Source organism: Podarcis liolepis, assembly GCF_965112155.1.
Source record: "Podarcis liolepis genome assembly, chromosome: 1".
Lineage (NCBI taxonomy): Eukaryota > Metazoa > Chordata > Lepidosauria > Squamata > Lacertidae > Podarcis > Podarcis liolepis.
Window position 1 is genome coordinate 88590654 of NC_139554.1, and position 19893 is coordinate 88610546.

Genomic DNA, 19893 nt, shown 5'->3' on the forward strand with positions numbered 1-19893 from the left:
CTCATGGTTTTCACAGAGACACAACAATGTCCATTCTGTTTCTGAAAATGACACAATATCAGGAGTCGCTTAAAAATTTGCCTTCCAGATTCCACACTTTTCCTTGGGTTTTCAGCCCCAATCCTGGTTCTCTTCAGGTTGAGGGAAACTCAGTATTTAATTGGACATATACTTCTAAATGTCAAATATTTATATTCAAATCTATTAATAAGGCAACTCAATACAGGTTGTAGCCAAAGAGAAACATATGAACATAAAATATACATAAGAATTATAAATAAGAATAAAAAGCAAACAAATGTAAAAAACAAAACCCAAAATCTTAACTCTCAAGGGAGGCCACATGGCAATGTCTAAGTTGAGCAGTCTTCAATGTGAATTTAGCTGGCTGTATTAGACTTTACACACGTGTCCAAACCACACAACAGATCCTATCCGTACCACTATATGCTTCTAAATTCTAAACTCTTAATCAAGATAACCAACCACTTGCAAAGTATATCTTTTGGAAGCATTTTTATTATTTTCTGCTGCAACAGGTTTTGCATGATTTAAATTTTTACAGTAGCTCACCCAGAGAACCTTAATTATTTAGTGGTTTGTAAATACTGGGTGGTATTCAGTGCTAGTTTTACTCACAGAAGATCAGTTGAAGTTCATAGACGTGACTCAGGTTCATTAATATCAATTTGTCTACTTAGCTGAAGCCAATTCAACAACAAACTTTTTGCACACGTACAAATACTGAACATTAATACATTAACCCACAGAACCACACTCAAGAACAAATAACACAATCCCTCTTTCCTCAACCTACTGATTTCAGCACCAGCAAATCTCCTTGTGTCAGGGGTGCAGGATTGGGACTTTCACTCAGGGAAGTCAATCTGGCCCTGGAATGCAAGTTCTACTGGTAGGCAGGCTAGAAGGGGTAGAGTCTACCTAATGTCTAAATCAAACCTCTTACATCTGTTGTCAATAAAGTTGTGGCCTGATTTCACCTAAATATTGGTTGCCATGTCTCTTAATCTTGGTATTGGGGATGACCGAAGCGTAGGGGCAACGCTTTGCCATGCAAATTACCCTTGCCTAAGATTTTTCAAACATGGTTCTCCAGAGGTGATCATTTCACTCCAAATGGAAGTCTTTAAACAGTATTTCAGCCATTTCTAATTAGGCAACCTACAGTACATGTCATTCAATTCATTTCTTGATAAATTGATAAATTTTGGATGGATGGGGCAGAGAAGCCCTATTTGGGTGCTTTGTTCATGTGTGAAACCCACATGGGAGGGCAGGGCAGTGAACATGTTACACTCTGCCCCTTGTTGCCATTGCCATCACCCTCCAGCTCATAAAGGGCATAGATCTGAATGGCGCCTCCCTGTGCAATTTATAACCATGGTTATGCAGCATTCTAAATTGCACTGGAAGCCTCCACTTCAGACCTTCATAAATTGAAATGTGACAGGCACAGTGACAGGGGACAGAGTTTAGCATGCTCATTCCCACTCTTCCTGCTCACAGATAGGTTTTAACCCTTGACAAGGTTATAGTCTTGATTTGATACTGATTAGCAAGTTCAGGGGCTATAATTGAACACTGTTGAACCTTTCTGCCTTATATTTACAGGAATTCCTGACTGTGTGTACAATGGGAGGAGACTGAGTATATGTATTTATTTTGATCACTCCAGTCTAAGTATATGTATTTATTTTGACAACCGTGATCCAACTAAACCTAAGTGGATTTATTCATTCCAGTGGGAGATTTATAGTGGAATCCTATGCACACTAATCTTGGAATAAGCTCCATTGCACATAATGAGACTTACTCCCAGGTCAGCATGCAAAAGATTTACTGCAAATCCATTTTAAGCTGAAATGCTATACCTGGGAGCTAGCCCCATTGAGCTCAACATGGCTTATTTCTGAGTAGACATGTATAGGTTTGCATTGTAAATCTATTCAACTAAATATAATGAGGTAAAGGCACTTATTCAACTTTAGCTAGTGGATGCTTACTTTAAAAAAATCCTTCTTGAAATTGTAAGATAGCCCATAAAATATTAATATTAATAAAATATTAATTAACAGTATACATAAATTATATGAATATAACACATTGTCAGAAATTGTGTGTGTGTGTCAAACATATATAAATACTCATTTTAGGCTATAAACCTGTTGTATTTATAGGGTTGTTCTGTTAATCAAGGAAAAATAATTACTTTCAAGCTTTGACAAGCTGCATTTTTTTAAAAAAACCCACACCTTTTTATTGCACTTTACAAAAATAAAATTATCCTATTCCATTCTCTTGGCAGGTAACAATGTTATTACCTACCTATTACTTGTTATTACTAATAAGTCCAACTCTGAAACTGGGAAGGCAGCTCTGGAGGTGAGCTCACAGAATGGGTAAGTCAATTTATATTGACACATGAATCAGGAAGTCCACTTTTAACCACTTAAAACAATCAAATGGGGAAATGAATTCTACAATTGAGGGGCCACTGCTAAAAAGGCCCTGTCTCTGGTAATTCCCACTCTGATATCTTTCTAATAATCTCAAGGCCAAGACAGATTCAGGTTGTATTCTGCACCAGTTCATGTTTACAGACTAGAAAGTATTACAGTAGTCTTGTCTGTTATACCCTTGGTGTGTATCACTAAAACTGGGTGTTCTTTCTTCAGATACAGTCGTAGCAGCTGAACTAGTTTAAAAACACTCCTGGATTTGCAAGCCTTCTGTATCTCAATAGAGAGCATTGGATCCAGGAGAACATCCAGACTATGTACCAGTTATTTCAGGGGAAGTACAAACTCATTCCAAACTGCTTGCACATTCCATCTTATTTAGAGGTGCTCACTAGTGCTCTGATCCCCGTTGAAGTGATATCTGGGAGCTATCCAAGGTCCTGAAGAGTTTGACCTCTCCTGCTATCTATCTCTGTCTGTCTAGATATTTATGTGACTTGATACATAATACTAACGGGTGAGTCTAGCCAAGTCCCAGCCAAGTCAGTCAATTTTATTGTATGTAGCCAAAGGCCTTTGCAATTGATGACAGAGAATAAAAGGGAAACTTTAATCTAAAATCATAAAGCATAATCTGCAACTGTTCACAACATAAAATAAATTTATAACACTTAAATTTAATATTGGGGTGCATTCACTTAGCTGGAACAGAGTCTTGTTTGCAGCCTTATGGGCTCTCAACTTACTCAACAGGATGCCTGTGAATCTTACAATATTATATATTGACACTACTCTTTTAAAACAACTAACCAAAAAACTTAAGCATTGACTGCTTATGTAGATTTACATCAATCATAATTGCCGAATGTTGCAATTCTGTATACACACTTGTCTGAGAGCTTGTCTCATTAAACTCATTAGCACTTACTCCTGAGTTGACTGCCCTAGGATTGCAATATATATGTTCATACATTTTTAAAAAACCATTTCAGCAGAACTCTACTTTTCTTCAAATAATTCAAAACCCATGAAAAGAAGTTTATATGTTGATTTGCAAAATAAATAAATAAATAAAAGTTCCCACCAGCTGTATTTCACAATTATAGTTCATTTTTAATTAAGGGGGAGAGAAAAATATCTTGTTGTTTCAATTAGAAAAGTAGGCCATCTATAATGAATTCAGTCAGGAAGACCGTTCTAGTCAAAGTCGGTTTAGGCTCAGGGAAGGGTGAGTTGGAACTGTTTCGAAGGGCTGCTCCTGAGAAAAGAGGAAATAAATTACACAGCATAAGAGAGAGGGCTGTGCAGATGGTGAGGGACTGCTGTTATATTAGCTATTGAGACTTGAACTTGGCAAGAAGCTGAAATAGGCAGTAAAATTGGAGCTGGGGCTTGGTTAGCAGGTAGAAGGAGATGGTGTTTGCATTAAGTTTAAGCACAGAGAGTTTGCTACAAATGGAAAAGATGGAAAATGGGATCCCAATAAGTAGTTGTACAGCAATCCTAAATAGTGGTAGTAGTGGAAGATTCTGTGATAGCGCAACTGTGGCCTGTCTAATGGAATGTAGAGGTGCATCTCTTTCTCTTCTTGTAGGGGAGGAGAGAGAGAAATGACACTCCCTAAACAATTTATATGTGCCCACAGACCTTAAAAAAGGGTGGTGACCTTATCTACGTTCAATTACAGAATTTTCACATTCCAATTAACATAAAAAATCCCAGCAAACTTAATGTCATGCTCTGGCAAAAATTTGAAATTTCAGCATTTGACTTTATTATTCATATATTCAATATTTACTATTCATCATTATCGTTTCCTGACAAGGCTATAATCTCTTGAAAAAAAGAATTTGTGTTCTTTTAAATGGAGTCCTTTAGAGAAGGGGGTGGGGGGAAACCTTCTCAACCTGTTGGTAGATCCCAGGAGGAGATCGGCAAGGATTTCTGACTCTCAGTTCTTTAACAATAAAATCAAAAGTACAATGGAAGCAACTCCAATTGGTGTTCTTGAGGTTCTAGTGAAAACCAAAGCAGAGCTCACAAATCTGAAGTCTGCCCGCCCCTGATATACAGGTTGGAAAACACTGGAAATGATTTGGTTAGATTCAAATAGAATTCTTGGGATGGCTGAAGGAAGAGCTAGAGAGTAAATATTTCAAATAACGCTAGTGTATAAAATTAGCACGCAGATGGAATGCAAGAGGAACCCAGATTGTGTTTTCTTATGTGGAGAGGGTATTATCTCAAGCAGAGATATTTCACAGTGGAAATATTACTGTAATATTACAACACCCACCCTTTTTAGTAATATATGGTAATGTTCTTCCATACCATTGTAACAATGAATTTACTAGATAATATTCATAATTCATAGAGCAGAGAAGAGGACCCCATAAAAGCTTCTCCTAGTGCAAAGCTGCACAAGAATGTGCTGGCTCACTGTGGCCAACAGAGTGGATTATCATGTACAGAAGTCTCCTTCGGTAGCCTTTGTGTGGTATAACATTTTCACTGGCCCTAGCACATGGCTTGTTCTGAAGAACAGCAAAGAGATATGCAGCCCTTTACACACTTAATATTGAATCCATTCATCACAAAAACAAACAAACAAATCACATCAAATGCACAGAAAATGTTACATATAAAATAAAGTTATTCCATACGTTGAGTCTTCCATCTTCCTCAGTATGGGTCCTTTGTTTCCTTGTTGACTGCATATTGTATGACCTTTAACTTATCATAAATTGTCTATAATCTTTGTAGCATATAACATTGCAGAAGTTAACCAAAGCATGCCAAAGGTTTCATATGTGAACAATGGTCTTTCCACCCCAGTTCAGTCTTTATTAGTTTATAAACAGTACACACAAAAAAAATTAAAACATAACTTGAAAAAGAAAGAAAGAAAGACAACACTGAAACACAAAAATATTACAAACAGACTACTTTCTCCACCGACAACGTTCTCTTAAGTACAATCTGTATATATCCCATTCTTTGTAAAACTTTTGGTTTGCCTGGTTCTTAATTTTTCCTGTCATCTTTGCCAGTTCTACATATTCAAATAATTTCGCTTGCCATTCCGTTTTAGTTGGTATTTTATCTCTCTTCCACCATTTGGCTATCAGCATTCTCGCAGTAGAGATCGCACACACGAATATCTTCCTCAGTTACCTGCTGCCTTTTTGAACCTGTTGTCAGATAAGTTGTTGTCTGGAATGTTCCAGCTGAGTCATCAGCAGTTCCTCATCTGACCTCAAGGTGACATAATTCAGGGATCCTCCACCATCATCTACAAAGCCATGTGGTGTCGTGAGTCTGAGGTATCCATTGCTTTTTTCTTGTAGTATTGCTGTGATTCTTTAGCAAACCTTCAGAGATTTTAAAAGAATACAAATCATAAATACAACTCTCTGAAAACAGAGTCACAACTGCTTACAAGAAAAAGAGATTTCCCCCTCTAATGACAGCAATGACAAATGTTCAGTCAGAACTCAGGGCATAATTTAATGATTCCTCTGCATTTTATCTAATTAATTATTATTTTTTTGGAGGGGCAGGTAGGAAACATTCTAGAATTCAGTTTAAGACACTTAATATGCTTCCAGTAAAAAATGTTGAAAATTATTGAAAAAGAATGAAACTGCATTGCCTCTGTCAAAATATTGAATCCGAAAGAAGTAATTGGAATGGACATTTGAAAGTGAGTGAATAAAAGAATGTCAGAAATACTCCTCCACCTTTTATGCCATTTCGTTAAATATAGTTCAGATCTATAGCCATTTGCTTAATTAAAGTGGAAGCAAAAAGCTAGAGGCTCCAAGTGATGAAAATAGAATAAATCACCAGAAGTTGGAAAGGACTTCAATTCAGAGAGAATGTGACTGCATGAAACATTTTTTGATAAGCCATGTGGTTGTATATGACTTTTTTTTAAAAAAAGTGTTCAAGCAAAAATCCAATGGATTGTAATTCCTTTCCAAAAGAGGCTCATTAAAGTGCCTCTACAAGCCCCACAAAAAGTATAGGGCCCTTCCCTTTTCTCTTTCCTATGGGAAGTTTAAAGAAGTGAGTAGCACTGATTTGGGGAGCAAATCCCAATGCTTCTCCTTAGCAGCTGCCCTAAAAAGAACCCCCACTCTCATCAGTCACTGGACTTTACTTTCCAGCATGCTGCTTTTCAGCATAGTGATGGATAAGGAAGAAAAGTGGGAGCGAATCAAGTGCATTAAAAACAGTATTTATTGACAAGACAGGGAGGAATGAGAAATGCAAAACATTTTATCCAATTGATCATCTTTAAGCCTTGCCGGTGGGTTTTCACTCAGGTAGAGTTGCAGCTTTGCTCTGTGTAACACATGTCAGAAAAATATGGTCTCATAGATTCAGAAAGATTAATGGTACTCCTCCTGCAGAAAATGCTGTTCAAAACAGTTATGTCGAACAACTTCACTTTGGGTACCACTGATATTTAATTAATATGGTGAAGTTACATTAATCCAGAAGATCCACGAGCCACAGGAATGAATCTAGCTGTAGTTGATCTCTTTATGAACTAGAAGGTTCATTGGCTGTGTGGAAAGGATTTCTCTCCGTCACTAGATTGCTGGGCCGATGTGGCTTACCCAGTTTAGGTGCATTTGTCATGACCGCAACATTTACCACTATGGAATATATTTGCAGAAAAAGAAGCAATGCTTCCTGAGGCTGCAGTTTAGAATGCCACTAATATATCCTAAATTGTTTTTCCTGCTCACAAAAATGATTATTCAAGGTCCGATTCAATTAAATCTGTTTTTATTTGCTTTCTCATATATGACAATTCGCTCCTTCCTCTGAGGGTTGAATGAGCTTCATAGATGAGAATTGTTTGCTTTGAACATGTAAAGAGAGACCTGGTTCAAATCCCCACTCATCCATGAGTGTACTGGGTGACCTTGTGCCAGTTGCTATTTCTCAGCATGGCATACCTCATGGTTGCTGTGATGATGAAATGAAGGCGGGTGACACAAACCACCCTGAGCTCATTGGAGGAAGCACAGGACAACAATAACATCAACACTCTCCAGGCCAGGAAGGATAGGAGAAGATATTTTCCCATTTATTCATCTACTATCAGAACTCTTGGGTTACTTGCTATTATTGGCAACCATTTTCACAACTGCTCATGGGGCAATAAAGAAAAGAAACCCAAGAAAAACCATAATCACGAGCCAATCTGCCCACTTGAAGACGGTTTCTAAGCATCTGCAGAGAACCTTTAGATGCAACTTCTAGATCAGGGGGTCTGCAACCCGCGGCTCCGGAGCCGCATGTGGCTCTTTTATACCTTTGCCGCAGCTCCGGGGTGGATACTAGTGAGGGGAGGAGGCGCATTGTGTGCCCCGACACTCCCCACTGTGGCGGGCACTGTACTGGCTGTGATGTCGCATGGGGGCGGTGCGTGCGTTAGTCACGCACCGTCCCAACATCACCTTCCCACCCACTGTCAGATCGCGGCTCCGGAGAGATATTTGTTTTAAATGTTGCAATGGTTTTGCGGCTCCCAGTTTTTTTTTCTTTGGAAACGGGTCCAAGTGGCTCTTTTTGTCATAAAGGTTGCAGACCCCTGTTCTAGATTATTGCAGCCGGACTTCATCTTCCTACTGACATCACTGAAGTAAGCCCAAGATATAACAAGCAGGATTTCACCAAACTGTTGTACAAGCTATTGCAGAAGGGAGCCTTTTTGCCCAAGAAACAATAGCTCTGTGTTTGACAGTGCAACAGAATAGCACGAGCACTTCAGCTAACAGATTCTGGATGGTGCTCAAGATCTGCAAATTGTCCATTATATAACTTATTAGCATGTATGTGCACATGTGCCACAAGGGAGCACAATTTGTATATGCCGTCTCAGACACCAAGATGCCATGGATTGGTCCTGCCCAGTGATCTCCTTTGTCAATCCGCACAGACAGTTCTTTGGACAGTAGCCTGCAAAAGAAACAGGCAGGAATTGAAAGGCATCATAGGGTGCTGCTGTCACTTCAATCCTGCTGGAGAGTGAGAAGTCATTATCAGATTTGCTTTGTCCAGGCTTGTCGAGTATTGGCAAATCCTCCTTGATTAAAAACTTGAAAGGGCATGACTGCCAGCTGTGCCTTGTGAGCAACATCTGTATTAGAATTAAACAGCATGGGGAAGGGACAGTAATAGATTTAATGGAGGGGTAGCACACCAACTCCTTCCAGATTTAAGAGCTAGCCTGGCAAATAAATTCTATTTTCTCTTATTGCTTTTTGACAAATCTTTAGAACCAATTGTGTGGAGAGCCTGATACTCATCTCTTGAAATATATATATATATATCTTTTAAAAATATATTTGCCCATCCAATGAGTGGTGGGGATAGGGAAGAGAATGCTTGCCTTTTCCTATGAAAAGCCAGCAGACCCTGGGATGTTGTGGATTGTAAAGGATAATCTGATACCTGCCTGAAAAGGCCTTTGCCGTTTGTTGGCTTTCAGTGAGATCACCTGAACGACAGGCACCCACACTGCTTTTTGTCAAAGCAGATTGAAGATTTGGAGGACAATGACAAAAAAGGAAGGTCAGTCAAGTTCAAATGAATTCTGAGTAGGCATTGTAACTTTAGTCCCTGCTGTCGCCTCATTGAAGGTAATGAATAAAAGGCTGCTGGCCATTATAAGGGATGGGGTGGCTGAACCTGGCATGGGGAAAAATGGACTGAAGTCCAAACTAATCCTCTTTTTCTGGTTTAGTTGTTCCTGAGTCACTCATGTGGTGTGAGAGGGGCTGACGTGTGGCATGAAAAGTTCACTCACCATCCTGAGGTTGGAACACCCGCTGACAATTGCATTTGAGGACTTCAATAGCTACATAAAAACAGTCTTATCAGGGTCAGATCAGTGTTTCATGGTCTCCATGGCAACCCAAAAGACTGTCTCAATAGATATTTGGGCCAAGACATATTATAAGTCATACCCTGTTTTTTTTGCCAGAGTGGCCCTGTAGTTGAGGATGCTCTTATATCTATGTCATGGATGGGCAATTTCCTGGTGAGGATTGATTTGATGATAGCAGTCCTCCTCTGTCCTCCTCCCCCTCAATTGTTCATCCCGAGACTTAGGAAATCTTAAGAATTCAGTGATGCTCTCGCATGGCTAGTGCTCCTATTGAGGCTCTGGTATACAATGGCAAGATAGAAAGTTCCATCAACTGGATTGCCCCTAGCTGCTTTCTTTGATGCTGTAGAGCTTGGAGTGCTGCAAGCTTCAGACAAAAGAACAGTTCAGACAATGGATGGGATGCAAGTGATGCAAATTGAACTTAGAAAATATAGTCATGCCAATCATGTGATGGTGATGGCAGTTAAGAAAAATTACTTCTCCATCACCATTGCATCCATATATAGTCCTCTAGCAGAGCTCTTCATAGTGGTTAGGGGGACTAAGGAACTCTTGTTCACTAACCTATAAACAGCTGAACCATCGTAGCCTGCTGTGACATACCTGCTAGGCAGCTTAAGGGACAGACTACTCATCTCCACTCCAACCTTGACACTGCTATAAGTACAGTGGTACCTTGGGCTACATACGCTTCAGGTTACATACGCTTCAGGTTACAGCCTCCGCTAACCCAGAAATAGTACCTCGGGTTAAGAACTTTGCTTCAGGATGAGAACAGAAATCGTGCGGCAGTGGCGCGGCAGCAGCGGGAGGCCCCGTTAGCTAAAGTGGTCTTCAGGTTAAGAACAGTTTCAGGTTAAGAACGGATTAAGTATGTAACCAGAGGTACCACTGTACAGGCATCCAAGTAACTGCCTAATCTTGTTATTTGGGATCAGATTCTATTAATGAGCTCTGAGTATGTGGACAAGATGCTTGAAGGAATATGAGCAACTACTTGCTCTCTCAACACGTGCCTGTCATAGCATAATAGAGCTAGCCACTATCTAATGCCCTTGAACACTTGGGACTTAGATATCTGTTGGAGCATCTCTACCCTTGAAGTTGGCAGAAGGATCCCAGAAATGGTTGTGCATTGTGTAGGAATTTGGGGAGAGTGTTCTCAGCAGTAATACCCCAGCTATATAAATTCCTTTACCTGGAGGCATGGATGGCTCCCTCCACAATGAGCTCCTGCTGCCTAATAAAAGCATATCTATTCACCCAGGTTCTTGGTGAATAAGTTCTTAAGTACATCCACACTAGATCATGGGAGAGTATTGTGACATAGTTCTGAAACCACAGGGATTATTGTCACATCGATTTTATGGCATTTTATTTGCTTTACTGTTTAAATGTGATGCTGTTTTAACTGGCTGGGTTTACTGCATTGCCAAAAAATCCAGTGTGGCAAAAAGCAGAATACAGTATATAAATGTTTAAAACAAACAAGTTGGGCGGGCAGCAAGGTGACTAAGTAAGTAAATCAATATACCCAGAAAATGGCTTCAGCTTAATGGAACTGTGCCTTAACTGAGATTTTTGAAATATTAAATTGTAATGTACAAACATACCGTATTAGATGGCTTGAATACCATTCCTGTTCAGGGGAAAGGCTTCAGAAGTCCTCTAATGATATAGTTTCCACAAGGCATCTAATTTGGGCATAGAATAATCAAAGCACCCTATAGATGTGAGCTATTTCAGCCTGTTCTCAAAGTAATTAATATCTGAGCATGACTGGAAGGTACATCATATTTATCTCTCCATCAGCGGAAGAATTTTTTTAGATATGCCTTTTTATCAACTATCAGTCACAGTCATCAGACACAGAAAGTGTCACGGCTAAAATGGCCGCTGTTTCTTTAATGCGAATAAAGCTCGGTCAGCATGACTCAGTGGCCTGCAGCAGGTTGTATATATAAAGTGAGAAATGTTAGTTTGTGCTGAGGCTGGTGTTCGGGTTGGTTGGTGCTGGTGTGTATAGTTATTCAGTCGTGTTTTGCACAAAGACTTTTAAGAATAAAACTCTGCAAGGATATTCTCGTGGACTCTTTTGTGCCGACAAGGGTCCGAGGATCAGGCTGAGGAGACAAAGGGAAGTCAGAACCCTTTCCTTCTTTTTTTCGCTTTTTACAAACACTGACAGAAAGGAGGAGGAGGAGGAGAAAAAGAAGAAGAAGAATAGATGGTTTATGCAGAAATGTCAACATTTTTATATGCTTTGAGGCTTGAAGAAATATTGAAAAATGTTTGAAACCTTTCTGTTTGTTTGAACATTAACCTGAAATGTCAAGTTCTGAAATGATGAAAGTCAAAAGTGAAACAAATTGACAAAGTTCCAGTGAAGTCTGTAAGTTCAAATGGGGGAACCATATTTGAGTTTAACTTCCCATTACACTTGAATATGTTTAAAGAGAGCCCCTGTTCTCAGGCAAAAGCAGCACCAGAAAGAGGTGCTTTGCAATGGAGTGGGGTGGGTCTTAACCCTTTCTCCACCTGCTGCTTCTTGGCTCTTAGTTGTCCTTCCCAAAGGCATTTTTTGATCACAAATACTGGCATTTAACATGTAGTAATGACCTCAACAACATCTTTTCACCTTAAAAAAATTCCTTCCAGTAGCACCTTAAAGACCAACTAAGTTAGTTCTTGGTATGAGCTTTCGTGTGCATGCACACTTCTTCAGATACACTGAAATAGAAGTTGCCAGATCCTTCTATATAGTGAGAAGGTGGGGAGGGGTATTACTCAGAAGGGTGGTGGGAATGGGAGATTGGCAGATAGCTGAGATGAGCCTGTTGACGACTCTTAACGACTGCAATAGGTCTTACAGGAAAAGGCAAGGGGTGAGAAGGTGAAGAATGGCTTAGTCATGTATAATTCTTATCTGACTATGGCAGACCAACACGGCTACCTATCTGTAATCTTTTCACCTTGTTTGAATTGAAGGTGGACAGTAAGACACTTCTCTACACCTTTCTGGAGGTGTCCAGTCATCATCCTGGAACAATGTGGATTCTCAGTGCTTGTGGTGACATCCTCTGGCTGGTGAGGTGCTATATTTTTGCTTAATATTTTAAATAGGTTTCTATTTCAATTTTTTAAAAAGAAATGTTTAGAATCAAGAGGAACAAACAAGATGCATTGCATGCAATGATCAGCCTGAGGTTGGTCAGATTCTCTACCCTGCTTCAGGGTCAGAGAAAGGGTGGGGACCCACCTTAGAGAGTTTTAAGCAAGATGACTTTCTGCATCCCAAAGCATCCCTGAGACTCAGCACAACAGGGGAAATTCCCCTCCCTTTTCAGCATGCAGGAGGAAAGTATAGGGCTTGCCCCCACATTTGTGTTTGCATTTAGAGGTGACTGGAGGGCCTTTAAAACGTGGAATGACAAGACAATCAAGACCACATCATCTCCCTTAGGGAAAGGCGGGGTCAATGTCAAGCACACAGTTTGTGGACCCCTAATGCCAAATCTATGCCTGCTTCTTTGGAGCTTAATTCCTATATTTGTATTTCTAACCCATTGCTAGCATTCTTCTCTGCAATACCACTGGAAGAATGCCATTTAGCTCTATCTAGAAAATTGCTTCCTTTTCACATATGGATCAACAGAATAATAAAATTAGATCATCCCTCAGCATTTTTATAATCAAAATCTAGAAATCATATAATTGTTCTTTTAGTATAATTACTTCTATGTTATGTAACGAATACGTGCGTAATGAGATCTGTCTTTTAATGAATTAAATTTGAATGGAATATATTGAAATATTTAACAGGAGCAACCTGGAGCATTAAAATAAGCATAGCAAATTAGGTACACATCAAAATGCAGCTCTTCTTGCTGCTTCGGAAGATATAGCTTTGTTTGCATGTGTGTTTTTACTGCAGACCTACAACCTAACATTAGGCCTGTTAATTCAAGTCTACATTTAAAAATCAACACTTCCTTCCCCTCCCAGTTACCCCCAAACTTTAACCTTTAAAAGGCTAAAATATGATTTAAAATGATACAAGAGAAGTAGATGGTGGCTTAGAAAGGAGTACCAAATAACTCTCTGTAAAGTTGGTACTCACTTAGTGATGTGCAAACTGTTTCATATATGCTTAGGGTTGCCATATTTCATACCCAACAAACAGGAAGTCATCTGAAGAAGTGCATGCACATGAAAGCTTATACAGTGGTACCTCGGGTTACATACACTTCAGGTTACATACGCTTCAGGTTACATAAGCTTCAGGTTACAGACTCCGCTTACCCAGAAATAGTGCTTCAGGTTAAGGACTTTGCTTCAGGATGAGAACAGAAATCATGATCCGGCGGCGCGGCGGCAGCAGGAGGCCCCATTAACTAAAGTGGTGCTTCAGGTTAAGAACAGTTTCAGGTTGAGTACGGACCTCTGGAATGAATTAAGTACTTAACCCAAGGTACCACTGTACCCATAACAAACTTAGTTGGTCTCTAAGGTGCTACTGGAAAATTTTTAATTTTTATATTTATTTATTTCGACTGTGTCAGACCAACATGGCTACCTACCTGAAGGAAGGCATCCCTTAGTGATACATCAATGCCATTTTATGAGGCTGTTCCATGCACCACACAAGACCTCTCATATAGAGATCTTGGGTAGTATCCAGCAAAGTAGTTATGCTAATGCGATGGAACTTCCCCTGACTTTCCTAGCACTGCATGCCCCTATGCGCTCCTCTGAGGCTTTAGACCATTCCCAGAACAGATTTAGGAGGCATGTGGGGAGCTTGCAAATAGAGGAAAGGCAGCGGAAGTTTTACTGAGCTTAAAAGCTGCTGCACATTAGAAGAACATTGCAAATGAGACTTTGGATCCTGGGGTTTTGAGCAAGATCCACCAAAATTAAGCACATTTAAATGCCATTGATTTTAATGGGAAAGTTGATGATGTGCTTACTTTTCCCCATTTGAAATCAATGGGACTTAATAGTGCTGAACTATGGAAGGATTGGACCCTTCATCTTACATACATTGATGTTTCGTATATTATTATACAACCTTTTAAACTCCCATTCCTCCCACTGTTCTTTCCTTTCTTTTGCATACCCACATTTCCTTTCTTAGCATATTAGGGAAGAAGAAGAAAACATAAAAGAATTTCCTTACAGCCATTAAAAGAAACCCTAATGATCAGTAGAAAAAAAGAGCTATTTGGGGAAATTACAAATAAATGAAACAGTGTTTTGAAATGTTAAATTCTTGATTAATCATAAAACTCTATGAACACAGTCTGAATTTCTTCAAAGTACGTGGCATTCTCTGTTATAAAGAAAAGGTCTGATAGGTTTTCTGGATCATACATAACTTAGGATGTAATTGGGTTTTCTGTTCTTCCACCCAATAATTAATTTACCAGCTCCAGCTTATACCAAGTTTGCTTACAAAAAAACTCCACTTGTATATTCTAATAATTTAAGGGTTTGTTTTTTCCCTGAAAGTGTAGTCTCATTTTGTAAGGAACCAGAATTAACTTTTTAAAGATATATATGGAAATGTTTGAAACTCAGATTGTCAATGACATTGTCAAATGTAATTGAATGCTGAATCTATGTGAAATCACTCTTTGGTTCTAATTCAGATAAGTTCATCATGTAATGATAACTGAAATGGCATGTGTCAGGGGTTCAGGAGCAGAGGCAAGGGCAAGGGAGGAAACAGAGAGCGAGGGGGAGGAGGCAGAAGAAAAGATGAGTGATGACGACGACCCGAGATCTCCGAGTCTTTCCAGTGAATCAGAAGATTCACAGAAAGGAGCACCAGTGGCCAGGGCAAGGGGGGAGCCTAGGGGGACACCCCAGGAAGAAAGGGCCAGAGGGGGCTCAGAGGGGAGCAGTTGGAAATCGGGACCAGCGTCACCAACAGAGAGCAGGGGAGAGGAAGGGCGCCAGGGATCAAGCGCTGGAAGCTCACAACAGGAGGGAGGGCACGAGTCAGGAGTGGCCACACCTCCATCGGGGAGCGAAGAAACGGTCAGACGGAAAGTGGAAGGTTGGGCGCGCGCGCCAAGTTCAAATGCACAGGAAGGTGGCGCAGTAAGCAGCCCGGAAAGGGAGCCAGGTCCTAAAGCCCGGCGCAAGGAGACAGGAGGGTCCGGGGGGTCAGCGTCAGAAGAATCCCGGAAGGAAGAGACCCCGGGGGGCAGAGGGACCCAGAGAAGAACAGTCAGGCGGAAAAGGTGGAGTAAGGCTAGGGTATTAAGTTGGTGTACAGGGGGCGGAGACTCAGACGGAGCTTCGCCGGTCTAACCCTTAAGACGTAGAGTTGCGCGCAGCAGCTTGAGAATGGAAACTGTAACTCAATAAAAGACTTTTACAAGTGACCGCTGGCTAGCGTGATCCTCTGTGAGCTAGGATCTGGAAGCAGCTCTGACAGCATGTTATGACTTGGTTGTATGGAATGGCTCCCACAGATCTGTTATTGCATGTTGAACTTTTTATTATTTGACTTGAGAAATCACCCCCTTAATTATTTATGTCAGTTGGTCCTGTAACTATTTAAAGGCTGCAGTTTAAAGCATACAGTTAATAGAAAGTGTTGAAAAGCATGGGATACACACACACACACACACACACATATATATCTATATATATATATAGATATATATGGAAAAGCTAATGTACAAATGGAAAAAGCTCTGTGGTTTTCACTCAAAATTTTCTTTTCAGTAGTTGCCAGTGCAGTAGAACAGAGCCACCCTCCTCTCATCAGCAGCATCTCTTCAGCTTGTTTGAACAGGACAGGCTTGGGTGGAGGCAGGGCAGCAGTGAGGTCATGGCTTTACAGATGTACTGGCAGGAGCACTGGACTGGCTCCACTAGTTTGTCTGTGCAGCCTTGTCATTGGCACTGTCCTACCCTTCCCGCTATGTGATGCCTGTGATGTGAGGGTGGCTGTGCCCCACCACAATATGCACTTTGCTTGGTAGAACATTGCTGTGTGATGGACTAGAAGCCCCTTCCCCCTAAAGCTGACTCCCTAAATCCAGAATGCCTCTGATGAAGAAAACACTCCGTGCTCCTAAGAACACAGGACCTTTCACTGAGAAGAGCATGGAGGATAGAGGCAGAAGGTGGTACCCAATCTCTTCCTTCTCTCCCCCTCAAGCGAGTCCTACATCATTGCCAAATCTGCTCTGGAACCCCTAGAGAATTTGGGGTGTGTACGGTGGGAGGAGAGGAGGAAAATGTTCCATTGAACAAGAATAAATGCTCATGGTGGTGGAATGTTCATGTTAGCACTACTTTGGACGCAACCCAGAATTAATGATTAGACCTTTGTATCCTTTTTCAGCTTATGACAACATGGGTGGGACCTGTCAGTAAATGCTGTAATGTACAGTGATACCTCGAGTTAAGTACTTAATTCGTTCCGGAGGTCCGTACTTAACCTGAAACTGTTCTTAACCTGAAGCACCACTTTAGCTAATGGGGCCACTTGCTGCTGCTGTGCTGTTGGAGCACAATTTCTGTTCTCATCCTGAAGCAAAGTTCTTAACCTGAAGCACTATTTCTGGGTTAGCGGAGTCTGTAACCTGAAGCGTATGTAACCTGAAGCGTATGTAACCCGAGGTACCACTGTATCCTCAACTTCTAGTAAGTGTAAACACCTGTTCAGGGTTCCTGCCAGCCACGAAGACTCTCCTTCAGATAGTATAAGCTGTAGGAACATAAGGAAGGCATCCCAGCCTCTGGTTTTCAATTTCCCCACTGATATTTAATATCCCATAGCTACTGCTCAGTCCTCAGTGGACTGTTTTGGAGGAAGTTCATCCCCTTACATCCCCTCACCCACTTAAGATTGCTTGTACTTCTGCATATCTCAGGTTTCAGTATGCTCTTACCTCCCTCTTGTTTCTCAGTGTTTCCCTTTGGGCTCTGCTTCTCTCAGCACTCACCCTCTGAGTTCACTATTAGAGCCTATGACAGCATGTGCCTCAAACTGAGTTCAGACAAGCAAGAAACCAATTGCTGCTCATATAAAATTGTCTTGTACTTGGTCCCCTTACAGCTTTATTGTTGAAACAGGGACATCATCTGAAATAGTTCACCAGTTTCATTGAACCCAAATAACATGTGCTTGTTACAGAACAGTTTCGATGGGCAAGTATATGCCTCAGTATGAAATTCAATTCTCTCCCCCCACACCCTGCATCTTCTGGCTACTCTTTGAAAGTTAAATAAGTCATTGCACTTTATAAATAACTATTGATATTTCACATAAGACACTCTAAACATACTTCAGGGCACAGGCCCTATCGATTTAGTCATTACTTTCAGCATTTTCTTATTTACCTCATCCAAGATTTGCTGCATGCTGCGTTTTGAGATAATTCAACAGCTGAATTTTAAATAGAAGAACCAGTCATATAAGCTACCCAGTGAAATGAGCACATTAAGTATTTTTATACCTAATGTTACTGTGATTTTTTGCAGAGTCACAGCTAAGCAAATGTGTATCTTTACTGGACCTCTGTACAGTAGTCCAGTAGCAGATGAAGAAGAAAACTTAATTTATATTTTAGTTTTTATGGGTTACTTTTACTGCTATCTCAGCTGCTTTCAAAAATCACAATTACCTTCTGTCAACATGATCACAAATCACTTTTTAATATACTAATGAAATCATATTTTTATTAATGTAAGCATATATACAAAGTCAGACCACTCTGTATCTGTCTAGTGCAGCAGGGGTTGCTAACCTCTGGCCCAGATGTCACGGGAATCCAACTCCCATCAGTTCCAACCAGCTTGAAAAATGCTCAGGGGTGATGCAAATATAGTCCATGCCATCTGACCCCAGGCACATGGTTTAGCTCTCTCCAGACTAACCACGAACTGTAGCGAACATTTGTTTCAATATGTTTTAACCAATTTTAATTCTGAATTTTAAATTGTCATCTGCCCTGGGAAATGCTAGTGAACGGGGTGCAATACATTTAACAAACAACAAAAAATCCCATGGTTTGTAGTTTGCGGTCAGTCCAGGAAGTTAAACCATGAGCCCAAGTTCAGGTGACATGGTAAGCTACACCATAGCTTGGCTTAGCACAGTACAGCAACAGAACAAGCAAGGAGGGGCCAAGCGGTCGCACTAAGCTATGGTTGCATATGAAGCTTGGTGGCTAGGAGTGCCTTTTTCATCTCCAGCTGGTTTGCCAGCTACTCCCTGTTTGCACCCAAATGACTTAGCCACTATGTTCCATGCTCTGGTAACTTTCAGACTGGATTACTGCAATGTGCTCTGCATGAGGCTGCCCCTGAAGAAGACTCAGAAACTTCATCTGGTTCAAAATCAATCAGCTAGATTACTGGCTGGGACTCCATCACATATATCTACTGTTTTTTGTTTTTTAAAAAAAACTTCGTTTGTTGCCAGTTCATTTCTGGGCCCAATTCAATACCCTCACATTTGTGTTTAATGCCCTAAACTGCTTAGGTCCCAAATATCTGAAAAACCATTTCCTTCCCTACAGACTTTCTCCAGTGCTATGATTGGCAGAAGAGACTTCTAAGTTATTCTGCTGCCTTCAGAAGCTCAGGTGGCAGTGGCCCAGGAGAGGACATTCTATGTCGTGAAACTCCCTCCCCACAAATGTGCATATGGAAATGTTATTATACAGTTTTTGGTGAAGGCTAGAGACAGACCTCTTTACCCTGGCCTTTGACACCCCACTTTCAGGACCCATCCAATTCTTTGTAATTGTGTTTTTTAATTGTAAGTTCTTAAACTGTATTTTAAAATTGTTGTAACCCACCCTGGGACATTAGAGTGAAGGTTGGGAAAATCCTTCTCCTAAACATCACCATTGTCACCATCATCATCATCAGGCCATAGAATGCCATCTTCAAATATTTGATGGGCTATGGATGGAAGACAAACAAATGTCTGCAAATAAGATAAAAGGGATTTCTGCTAAACATTAAGTGAGCTGTGAAGCAGGCTACTATGGAAGGTGATAGACTTTCCTTCCTAAGAGCTATTTAAGCAGAATCTGGAAGGCCGCCAAAATGCCTTTGTGCTCCCTTCCAACTCAAGATTCTGTAATATGCTTGCTGGTATTTTAGTCTACGATAACACTGTGGTTGTGCCCAGTGTAGCTCCCTCTGAAAGAGCGTTTCCAAGAGAATATGCTTTTTAAAACTTCTAGTGACTCCTGAGAGATTCTTCTGATGCCAAAGAGTTGGCAATTTTGACTTTATAAACATCCCATTTCAAATCTAAACTCGGCCTTCGATATCTATCACCCATGGTCTACATGAACCCATGGCACATCCCTAGAGCTATCAGCTTGCAAACTGCTTCTGTAGTGACTAAAATAAATATGTGAGTTTACAAAAAACAACAACACCCCACCAAAAATATATGAGCAGAACTAGCTCATTTTTTTTAGTCCTTTCCTCCCCGCAAAGAGAGGTCAGCAGCACCTTTGC

General features: G+C 40.6%; 1 long non-coding RNA gene across 1 annotated transcript in view; it reads right to left on the reverse strand.

Annotated features, from left to right (window-relative positions):
- Positions 1–3601: 3601 nt before the first annotated feature.
- LOC310701324 overlaps positions 3602–19893 on the reverse strand; it is a 33017-nt gene continuing 16725 nt past the window's right edge. The window contains exon 3 of the long non-coding RNA XR_014523004.1: positions 3602–3738. This is a non-coding gene — a long non-coding RNA (uncharacterized lncRNA). The remainder of the gene's footprint in view (positions 3739–19893) is intronic.